The sequence below is a fragment of the Callospermophilus lateralis genome, chromosome 2, assembly GCF_048772815.1.
Source record: "Callospermophilus lateralis isolate mCalLat2 chromosome 2, mCalLat2.hap1, whole genome shotgun sequence".
NCBI lineage: Eukaryota > Metazoa > Chordata > Mammalia > Rodentia > Sciuridae > Callospermophilus > Callospermophilus lateralis.
In genome coordinates, this window is record NC_135306.1 from 77,700,516 (window position 1) to 77,712,730 (window position 12,215).

Genomic DNA, 12,215 nt, shown 5'->3' on the forward strand with positions numbered 1-12,215 from the left:
CATTCCTGGCAATGGTGATATTATTGCTGCATAGAAATCCTGCTGCACTTCATGGGTTTGGGCAGTCACTTGAACTCCACTTACTTTTTTGTTCTCTCAAATTAAGGTAAAATAATCTGCTAAAATTTAGAAATAACAATAAAGGCAAGAAATCCTGGCTATAAAGTGTACTGTATCCACCTCTGTTTGTGCAGATAGTACAAGCAGTTCCTTACTTTGTTTTGATGAAGACACTATTACTGTACCTTCCTCCTTCTGCCCCTCCCAAATGCTTTCTTTTGTGTACAGATTATACACAAAGTCTTCCCTCTTTTTTTTTCCCCTCAGTATATCAAACACACTTTGAAATGCTAATTATTCCATTTACTTTCATTAAAATTCAAATTGCTGAGTGAAGATGCAGATAAGGGTCGGCTGATAATCAATCTGAAGTGAAGATATTGCTTCAATTATGCCTCTGTCTTTTTAGAAGGAAATCAGAACTCTGGGATCATTGCTGCTAGTGGGGGCGCAATAGTCTGATTGTAGTTTGTTTTTAATGGGCTATTTGGATCTCTATTTTGTGTCCCTCTGACCACAAGAAAAAAATGGTACCAAATTAGCAGGCATAATAAATGGAAAAGAGTAACCTTTATTTCCTCTAAATGCCCCTTGGAAAAAAGGCTGCATCCAAACAAGCCACATAGAATCAGGAATAACATTTATCATATATTTTCTGGGTTAGGTGCAGTTAGGATAGGTATTAAGAGATAAAAACATTTCACAATTAGATTTTATTTCTTAAAACTCCAGAAAACAGCAGCACTTGAGTTTAATTGTTGAGGACATTTTTTAAAATTAAGTATATATGTATACACCAACTATGCTTGCATGAAACATCTTGTGCTTGAATGTGTTGTATTCATGTTGGGATGGTCTGCATCTTTTTGTTATTAAGTCTTTCACAGGTCAGAAGTGGTAGAATTTTTATTTCACATCCACTGTCCAGTTTTATGTGTTTGCTGTATAAGGAAAAAATATACAGAGTGGTGCCTTATAGGAGAGCTTGCCAGGGTCATGTCGTAGTGTTTATCATTTTTGTGACTATAAGACAGTCATTGCCTTCCCTTACCTCTCATTGGTGGCCTTTTCTAGGAATGCTTCCTCCCCACCACCCTTTTTTGAGTCTTTTAGTGAATGTACTTGTACACAGTGGAAAGATTAAGTTAAATTTAAAAAATGCATTGTTTTTTTTGGATGTTGTTTAAAGATATGAGGGGGAGGGTATAAAATCAAAATAAGTTCCCCTCTTCATCACAACAAATACATTTTTATACTGTTTTCTATTTCATTTTTACCTAGTTTATTTTGAATGGGATGACAGATTGCCTTTTCTCAGGGAAATGATGATTTATTAGATTGTTACTGAGTTACTGAAAGACATATTGTGTATATCTGGATTTAATTATTAAAATAAAGGTAGTTTAATTTTGTGATCTAAAATTTGAAGAATTAACACAGTAGAGCTACATGCTATCAAAGCAACATGTGCTGTATTGGTGGATCTTGAGGAGTTTCAAACTAATTGTATTCAGGCAGAGAATGGACTCAAAATCATATAATCTATTTTGAAAAATAGATTGCAGAAATAGACAAATGTAGCAGTTTCAGAGAACCACAAACCTTGTGAGGAAGAAAGAGCCCAGTTACAAACTCACTTGATGAATTGTTGCTAAGGTCCCTCTGTCTTTTCCATCCCTGGTAGTGTCTTGTGGGTCCAGTAGCTTTGAGAGTTGTAACATTTTGGAATGTTAAATGGACCAGTTGTGTATCCTCCTGGTTATGGCTGTGTTGTGAGGTGCTGGTATTTTGACCTGCTAACAGAAATGATGATTATTCAGGTTTAGATTTTTTTAACTTGATTTTTAGAGTGTAGTCAGCTGTGATTTTCTGCACTGAGGGGGGAGTGACAGGTTTTTCTCCTAATAGGTAAAGACCCTTCTAAGACCCTGGGGATCTTCATTTATTTATTAGGGCAATGTTTCTATTTTATATGTATACACACTATCCAGACAAGAGCAAATGTTCTCAGATTTAATGAAATCTGATGAAGCACCTTTTTAACTCTGCAATATTATTCTAACTTCATTGGTAAATGAGCCAAACCAGTGATCCATGCAGTTTAAATGCAAAATGCTGAAGTGAGCCCAAAAACCTAGAGAGGCGGCTGTTCTCCTGACAATAAGCTAGTTGTGCTTAATGGAATGAAACACAGTTATAATGATTTCTTTCACAGGTCATGTTCAGTTTAAGACTGTTGATAGATTGAAATAAGTTAAATACCATTTATCTTTTATTTATAAGGAAGAAAACCAGGAAAATTCCTGTTTTATTTTCTTTTTACAGTTATTTAGTATTTTGTGTTTTAGTTTTATGCTCGCTTGAATTTTCCCGGAGTTCCCCCAAATAGGCTAGGGGAATATAATATATCTAGTTTGATCTTATCATGTGTCCTACTCCAGCCACTGTGTTTTTAAATTAGAATCTCTGAGAGATCACACTGTTGGAACAACACACAAATTGTAGCTTTAAATTAGTAATATGATCTAATTAGAAATGATGTTTTCATTTCCTGTATTATTAAATTGAATCATCTGACTATCTTAAAATGCTTTTTAAATCCATTACACTTACACTATATAATCAGTGCATGCTGTGTGAATGTGGTTATGCTTAATAAAGGAGACTAAGTTAGAACCTTATAAGAATTTCAACAAAGCATCTACCATTGAGAAAGTTTCAGTATGAACATTCGTGGAAAAAAATGTTTCCCTTGTAAAATAGAAGAATGTGGTTCTTTTGGAACTCCACTCCACCCCTTTAAAAACTCTTGAAGAAAAAAACAATGGTAGAAACATATGCATTAAAATAAAAAGCCCCCCCCCCCCCCCCCCCCGGAAAAAAAAAAAAAACCTTAAGAACAGGTATGCCATGGTGTTGTAGGAAAATGTAGTTTGGCACTAGAAATGCTGAACCTCAATTTTCAGCAGTGACATTTTAATGATAGGAAGTCTGCAAAATTATTTGCCATCAATTGTGAAGGCAATAACAAGCCTTGGTGGTTTTTCACACTCTCTGTGTTAAGTGCTTTCAGAATGACAGCGTAAACTGTGTTAGAGAACTCCAAGGAAGTAAAACTGATTAAAATGTTCATGCTTGAATGGTGCTGATGGAATAGTTCATTTGGACTTTCTCTACCTCCTGCAGCTCAAGCTGAAATATTAAAATTCAGTGGATTTAAATCTCTCTCCTCTCAGCTCAGGAAAAAAACATTACATTTTAATAGGTTTTAAACCCATAATTCATTGGTTTGGAGCAGCACTGTTAAATCTATTTAAATATTACTTGTATTACTAAGGAAATGATTTAAATGACTTTGCCTTTACCATCCTATATGTGTTTGAATTAGTTTAAAAGAAGAAAGACAATACCAAAGGGGAATTGTTTCCCCCCCCCCCCTTAGATTTTTCTTTCATTGTCCTTGTCATATGCTTGACCCTTAAATTAATGTGTGTGTGTGTGTGTGTGTGTGTGTGTGTGTGTGTGTGTTCCAGATTGACTTTTTGGGGAGAGGGTCTTGCAGTATGACAACTTAAAAATGTATGTTCCTCCTTTTCCATTGTAGATTTCAAAATTGCCATTTTAACTTTCAAAGCCATTTGGGCAGTGAGCCTTTATGGTAATTTCCCTTGTTTTCTTAAACAAATTGGCCATTAGGCAAAAATTAAAAAGGTATAAATGTGTGCAGGTGTTTAAAAACATTAAATGTGTGTGTTTCCCTCCATCAAAGGTGTATGATGTATACTTCTGTGGACACATAGCCTTCAGTAATAGAAAACTTGAAATAAAATAAACAATACAATTTCACTTTTAACAAAAGCAAAAAATATATTAAGTATCCCAAAGCAGTATTTTCATTCCTCTGCATTGGCTAATAAAAGGTCTTCCAAAGGTATTGTTAATTTTGTTCTGCTTTTATCCTGTTTTGAAAATAGCTGTACCCACAGAGTTGAAGCAATATTATTTTTCCTAGGTCCATGTCAATCCTTTTCTCTCTAACAATTGCAACTATAACATAAGTCCCAAGGCTTGGACACCAGACTGTGTAGAGTTTTCTTTCTCCCAGTGATTTGTTTGAGAACTTTGTTGGAATCCACCCTCTAGCAGGATGCAGCTTTACATGCCCAAGTTAGTAGAGAATACCTCCTTGTTTGGGTTTTCCTTTTTCCTGATTTTCTTTCATTAGGCCCCCACTCTTGTTCTGGGATCATTTCAGAATTATCTTCAGCCAAACCCTGGCCCTTCATTTTTATTGGAAGAACTAAGAAATTCAGGATTTGACTTTATAGGCTTCAAGCTATTTAAGGGACTTTATGATGTAGATAGGTAATTGTAGTACTATGATAGCATTATGGCTGCTTTTCTGATGTGAATTCTATGCATAGAACTTAGTCCTCAATAGCTCAGTTTTTACAACTCATTGTTTACATTATTTTTTAAACCTGTGCTTACAGGAAACGTGCTGGTGAATCTCCTTGTCTTGTGTTTCTCTCAACTCATTGATATTTTCTAAATGTATGTAATATGGAATGGAATTTTAAAAAGCTGTAAAATTGATTTTGTATTTTCTTGGAGGTTGTTATTTCAGCTTTGTGGAAATTGTTATTTCATCTTTGTAACTGTCTTTACATGCCTGAAGTTTAAAGGCTTCTTAGGCTATGCTGGCCACAGGCTGCATCAATGTGTAAAATCTAGGGGCAGAGGCTGGCTTGAAGATGTCCTATTTTTTATAATTGTTGTAGGGCTATGCTCATCTGCTCTCAAAAAGCTGTGATGGCATTAAAACCTAAGGTGTTTTGTATCACATCCTTCTTTATCTTCTGTTGGTATGCCTACCCATTCCCCTCCACTTTTAAACTGGCTCGTTTGCTGTGAAGCAGGAGACTGTTATTGAGTGATGTAGTCATAATCTAATCTTTCTGCTGCAATTTGATGAAGCTCTAAGAGGCAATAATTTCCCTTCTCATAACAAAGACTAATATATTTAAGTAATATTTCAACTCAGCTGTACTTCAGAATTGTGTCCCCCACCCCCCCAACACACACACATTCATCTCAGTGGGGGGAAAAAGACACAAAAGCACTCCTAAGGAACAGGATTTCTGATTTGTGGTATGTACTCAGTTGTTTCCATTACAGAGGTTCTCTGGGAGAAATATCTAGAAGCTCTTCCCTCAAAATAGTGATGATCTGAAGTGCTGATATATTTCTGTTTATGAAGGAGCCTGCCTTCCCTTCAGTAAATGCACTTCCATAGCTCAAGAGAGAGTCTGGCACAAAGTGTTAACAGAATTATAGAATATGGGTGGGTACATCTGTATCACTTAAGGCCTGTGGACTTTATATTTCCTAGATCTGCAAATGTGCATTCATTTACATAGGAGCACAGTGTGCATCAAAGGGGAAGCACTGTTACACAGAAAAGCAGGTTTCACTTCAGTTAGCTTGCAGGAAAAAATTGGAAATTATTAACCCTATTATTGTTTTGTTTTTGTTATTTGCTTTTTATAAGTCAGTCTCTCTCTCTCTCTCTCTCTCTCTCTCTCTCTCTGGTACTGGGGTTGAACCCATGTGTGGTTTTTTGTTTTGTTTTTATCTTTGATTTTATCATTCTCTTTCTTAATAGTGTTCCTCCAAGCAGTATCACCAGCTGCCATTTAGTCAAAGACTTTTATCCTTGTGGACAGTGCCTGCCTTGTATCCCTCAAAATTGACAGGGAGGGAGGAAGAATGGACTATAAGGGAGGCATGCTTACCTCAAAGAGGTAAATAAAGGGCTAATGGCTGCTTGACTCCTAGCATTTAAGTGAAGTTGTTAAGACTTCAGTTTTGTGTTTTCAAAGCTTCTTAGGAAATCAGTTTGAAAAGGCTTCTATCCCAAAATGCATTGGTTGTCTTAAGAATTCGCTTAAGGACTTTTGTGAAAAGATTAGAACCCTTTAATTTAATGAATAATAAGAATGACTTGATTGTTATATCCCACTTATTCATTCATTCAAATATTTTAGTACCTTCACCAAATCCTATTGCAGAAGGACATTTTATTTTGTTCTTTCTAATATTTTAAAATGCTTCTGAAATGTGTTTTGAAATGATTCCATTTTTAAATATTTATTTGTTTAGTTTTAGGTGGACACAATATTTTAATGTTTTATATTTTTATATGCTGAGGATTGAAACCAGTGCCCCCTGCTTGCTAGGCGAGAACTCTAACACTGAGCCACAACCCCAGCCCCATGAAATGATTCTTCAATTACTTTTAAATCATTTTATTAAGTTGGTAAATGTAAACCTTTTGGTTTTACAATTTACTACATGTAATCAACACATTTATCTTATTTTCAATAAGAGAAGTTTCCAAGGATATTAGAGTGAAAGAAAACGGTAGAAAGCATGATAAAATGATACTACAGGCATTTGCAGATTTTGTGTGTGGTTTTTTTTTTTATGTTTTCAGGCATATGTTAAGATACTTGGAATTGGCAATTTAGAAATACACATTATGGATATTTGATGTTCCTTTTAAGTCAGATTTATGAAGATAAATTTATATAAAGTAAAATTTATCCTTTATAGTATAAAAGTTCAGTGAGGTTTGATAACTAAATATAGACACATGTCATCACAACTTAAATACAGAATAGCTTTTCTCCACTTTCAATTCCCTAGTTTGCCGACAGTTGTTTCCCCTATCCTCAGCAACTGGCTACCACTAAAAATATTTTTTCTCCCAAAGTGAGAGAATGTCCTATATACATGGAATTATGCATTGTGTAACCTTTTTAATTTTCTTTCATTTTGTATAAACATTTGATATTTGTGTGATTGCCCATATCAATAGCTCAATCCTTTGTATTACTGAATGGTATTCCATTGTATGGATATACCACATTGTTTATCCATTCTCTCCTTGAAAAGGACAGTGGGATTATCTTCATTTTTGAATAATTATGAGTAATTCCACAAGCATATTCATTGAGGCTTTTCAAAGTAAGTTTTCAATTCTTTGGGGTAGATTACCTAGAAAATAAGATTGCCAAATAAGTAACATGGTAAGTGTGTATTTAACTTTCCAAATAACTGACATACTGTTTTCCAGAGTAACCTTATTATTTTGTCATCTCCTGCGTATGAAAGAACCTATGCTCTATATCCTTACCAGTACTTGCACTTGTAGATTTTTGAGGTTATTTCAGCTGTTGTAATAGGTGCATAGGGATATTCATCATATTTTTATTTTCCCATAACAACTAATGATACTTAATGTCTTTATGTGCTTATTTGCCATTTCTGTCTCTGATAAAGTGTCTGTTCAAATCTTCCTTTTTTTCTTGAGTTTTTTTTTAATTGAATTTTGAAAGTTTGTGAATTTTGTAAATATTCACTCATTCTATAGTATATCTTTTCATTTTTTTAAACAATGACTTTTGAAGAGCACATGTTTTTAACATTGATTAATTCCAGTTTATTATTTTTTCTTCTGTGGATCTTACTTTTGGTGTTGTTTCTAAGTAACATTTACTTCAACATTTAATTCAAGATCACAAATATTTTCTTAATATTATTCTTCATGAAGATTTTTAATACTTAGCCCATGATTCAGTTGCGTTTTTGTTTATGGTGTAAGACATAGCTTAATTTTTCTTTCTTCAGATGGACATCTGATTAAATTGTTCCCACGCCATTAATTGAAAAGACTGTACTTTATTGAATACCCCTTGCACCATTTTTTGAAAATCAACTATTTGTGCGAATCTATTTCTAGACTCTGTTCTCTTCCATTAAATTCTTCATTTCTTTCACCAGTGCCACACTGTGCTGATTACTGTAGCTAATTAGTGATGTTTCTTTCATTAGTGATTTTTCTCTTTCCCTTGTAGGCATATTTTTTCTTTGTCTTTATTGCCCTTACCAATACCCCTCAGAACTTCAGGTCTTTGTTATCAGTATTTTAAAAGACTGGCTAATAAATACGGGGGAAGAAATCCAAGCCCACCACTTTTGTCAAAAATGGTGTCTTATCTGCCTCCTAATTGGTTTTTTCTACAATGAATGCATCTTCCACCTGCCCCTAGTTCCAGGCACTCTCCCAGCTTATCTCCTGTGGTCTACGCCTATAGAGATATTGTTTGTGCATTTGTCTTCCTATACTTTATTCTGTACCTGGTAGCCAGAGTTATCTTTTTCTAAAGTGATCTTTTTCCGTTCCATAAATGGAATCCTTTTGTTCCTCTGCTTAAAAACCTTCAGATGGTCAGCTTTTATTTAGGAAAAATTCTTGAGTTTCTTACCATGGTCTACAGATAACACAGATTCAGCATGAGCTGACCTTCCTCTACCTTTATGACTTCACATGCCACTCACACTCCTCATTAAACTGTCATAAAGCCATGTTGGCTTTCTTCTCTGTCCGTGGTTCATGCTTAGCATGTTCTTGATTGGAGTTCGTGCACCAGTTCTTCCATCTTTTAGAGTACTCTTCTCCATGTCTTGATGTGGTCTTTCTCATGCTCATCTTCAAAGATTCAGCTCATTTGTTTTCTCCTTAGGAAAGAATTCTCTGGATTGTAGCCCTTTTTATGTGTTGCTTCATCTAGTTCATTCACTGCTCCATTAGACTGTTTTATTTTCCTCATAGCATGTAGTAGGATTGATTTGTTTGTGTATTACTTTTCCTTCACTATCTGGAAAGATCTTGTTTACTTGTGTAGCCATGGTGCTTAGAATAATAGGTAGCTCATAATTTTCAGTAAGCATTTGTACAATAAAAAGTAACTATTTGTTCAGTAAACATGTAATAATTTGTCTATAATATTGTTCAGTGAATATTGATTAAGTGAGTAAATACTGTATTTTGACCTGTTTTTTTAATTTAGTTCCCCCCACCCCACAGTTTTGGGCCCAGACTGAGGAAAAGCATGGAGTAATAGAAAATATACAAACCTGAGGGTCACTTATATTTGGACCTTAGGAATTTCATTTAAGTTTTCTGATCTGTCAGATGCAAGGCTAGCAAACTATGGAACCAGCCTAGGTGTCTATCAGTGGACAAATGGATTTTTAAAACATGTGATATATACGAAGTGAAGTTTTATTTAACCATAAAGAAAAATGGATAGAACTTGAATGATACGTTAAGCATAATAAACCAAGCTCAGAAAATTAAGGACTGTATGTTTTCTTTCATGTAGAAGCTAGAGAGGAAAAAGGAAGAGAAGTGTGTGTGGGTGGGGAAGGATCTCAGGGAAATCAGTAGAGAAAAGGGACCAGGAGGATGGAGGAAGACTGGGAAAATACTAGGGAATGATATTGGCCAAATTTTATTGTGTGGATATATGACCATGTAATGATGAATTCTACCATTATATACAAGCTCTATTGCATCAATAATAAAAGGAAAAAAAGTATAAATGAAGGGAAAAAAATGTAAGACTGGTGCTGATAGACACTCAAGTACTATCTAGTCTAACATGACTTTCTTAGCCTATTTGTTTTGATCATTATGGAATTTTCATTTTAAAACTTGGTGTCCTTTTGTATCCATTATTTGTCTAGATCTGTCATATCTCCAGGCTTTTATTTTTTTCCCTAAAAGGGTAACTAAAAAGAGTGAATGTTTATTGAATATTTGCTTTGTATTAAGTACTGTGCTAAGTAAGCATTTATATGAATTATTTAATCTTCACATCAACCCTGGAAGGAAATACTATTATCTGAACTTCACAAATAATGAAACTAAGGCTCTGAAGGGAAAAGTAGTTTCCTGAAGCCACATAAGGGGGAAATGGCAGAACTGGAATCCAAATTTCTATTGAGTTCAGAGCTTACCTGTGTAATCACTGGGCTGCTCTTTTCCTTTATTTGTTCTCTTTATGCCATGTTCTTTTTTTTTAAAACGCTAGTATCATATTCCCTTTATCCTGAGATCCACTGTTAGGATTGTTCATAGCTTAGCTTTGTGAGGAAAATGAAAATTGGGTGTGCTTGAACCACATGTGAATTGGTTAGCCATAGATTGATTGGATATGCTTGACTCATACTGTGTTTTATCTTCCTGTTAGTATAAGAACCAAAAGTTATCATTAGGTAGGTTTGATGATACTAGTTCTTTAGATCTAGGATTTCAGGCTTGGGCATTGGGCTGTCCATTAAGTCCCCAAAACATTTGCAAAATTGGGTGTATGTTTTTTAGGGGAGAGGATAGTATACACTTTTTCAATAATAGTGTTTGTGGTGTTTATATTCACAAAGGGCCCAATGATTTAAAAATATTTAAACCTGTGCCTTTCGAGAATAGAATAGATCCTGATATGAAATACTAAAATCATTTGTGGGATGCATTAGAGAGAATGTTATGCTCAAAGATTATGTTGGAGGGAAGCTGCCTACCTCATGGCAAAGAGTGAGGGAAAAAAATGGCTGGGGACAGGATATAGTCCCAATGGGCATATCTCCAGTGACTGACTTCTTCAAACTGACCCTACCTCCTACTAGTATCCACCACATCCCAGTAGCATCATCAGATTATTAATCCATCAATGCAGTAATTCATTGATGAGGTCAGAGCTGTCATGATTTAGTTACTTCCCAGCCCTACCTCTGAACACTGCTGCAGTGGGGACCAAGCCCCACATAAGCCTTTGGGGGAAGTCTCTATCCAAAACATAACATAGCCAGTGAAATACTCAGAAATAGATCTACACATACATGTCAGCATGGGCAAGCAGATAAGTAGGGAGAAAGCTGGATCCTAGTAACTATTAGTAGGGGGACAGTTTTTCTTGTATACATCTCATCATATGCAGAAGTCAATCCTAGAAGCATTAAAAAACAGAACTTTCAAAACCTCAGCAAAACAAAAAAATCTGGAAGAACTTTTTTTTTTAATCTCTTATAGTAAGAGTTCTTAAATGGATCACGACTCAAATCATAAGGAAAAAATTGATAGTATTTATTACTTAGTTAAAATGAAAAAACCTGTAAATCAAAAGATACCTCACAGAAAATGAGAAGACAAGCCAGAATACTAGGAGAAGATATTTTGCAACATATATAACAAAGAATGATTATGATACAGATCATACCAGATAAAGAGCAAATAAAAATCCAGCTTTAAAAACAACCTGAAAACCACACTCTAGACAAGAGCTTTCATTATTCTTAAAATTGAAACCCCTTAGTGTGCACTGTCTGATTCCCAGAATACTCGTATTCTATCTAACTTCCTCCATGCTTACTGGGTCATCAGTCTTACTTTCTCCTACTTGATCCCAGCAGGTATCTGTTCTGTTCTGGGCCTTGCAGCTGCCTTCTCTCTTGCTTCTGATTTGTTCTCTTTGCTCTCTGCAAGGTACTGTCATTTGCATGCTGCAGGTCTCCATTCAAGTGTCACTTTCCCAGAGCTGTTGCCTCCATTTATTCTTATAAATGATCAGACTAGTTGAGAAAGGGACCTGCCTGATAGGGCTGCTGGTATATTTCTGGACCTGGATAGTGAAGGCTATGTACTTCATTTTCTTGAGCCAATGCCATCTTTTACTGATTGTTCCTTTACTTCACATGGGCTGGTATTGGCCCACATTAGTCTTCAAATTTCAGAAGATTCATGAATCTGGAATGAAATCAATTCACTACTCACAGTCAGTATTTTTAAAAATATATAGAATAGAAAAATCAGTGTGTTACACATAGTATTTGGCATTATTTGCTGAACTTTGATTTACAGCTTGCGCGCACACACACACAAGTGAAATACATAACAGTTGGAAAGCAATTCATGTTGGTAACATCTGAGTTTCATTAATCTCTAAAGTAATAAGAACAAAAATCAGAATTACCTAAGAGCCTAAAGTAGATAGTCTTTTCAAATGTAGCCTTACTTTTAAAAAGTAGTATGAAGTAACTATAGAAAGCTTTTCTAAGCACATTTCCTTTACTTGATGACCTAATAAAACTCACAAAATAGATGTGTTGATCTTAGTCCCTATATTTTTTTTCCTTAAATAGCATAAAGAAACCTTCAAGGAATTGTACTTTTATTATTAATTTGCTTAGAAGTACTCTTTTAGTAAGCTTTAGACCAATTCAGAAAAAGTGCTAACAAGATCATCAGTAGA

General features: G+C 34.9%; 1 protein-coding gene across 4 annotated transcripts in view; it reads left to right on the top strand.

Annotated features, from left to right (window-relative positions):
• LOC143392517 (transducin-like enhancer protein 4) overlaps positions 1-12,215 on the top strand; it is a 134,988-nt gene that overhangs the window by 45,648 nt on the left and 77,125 nt on the right. The gene's annotated exons all lie outside the window — the stretch shown is intronic.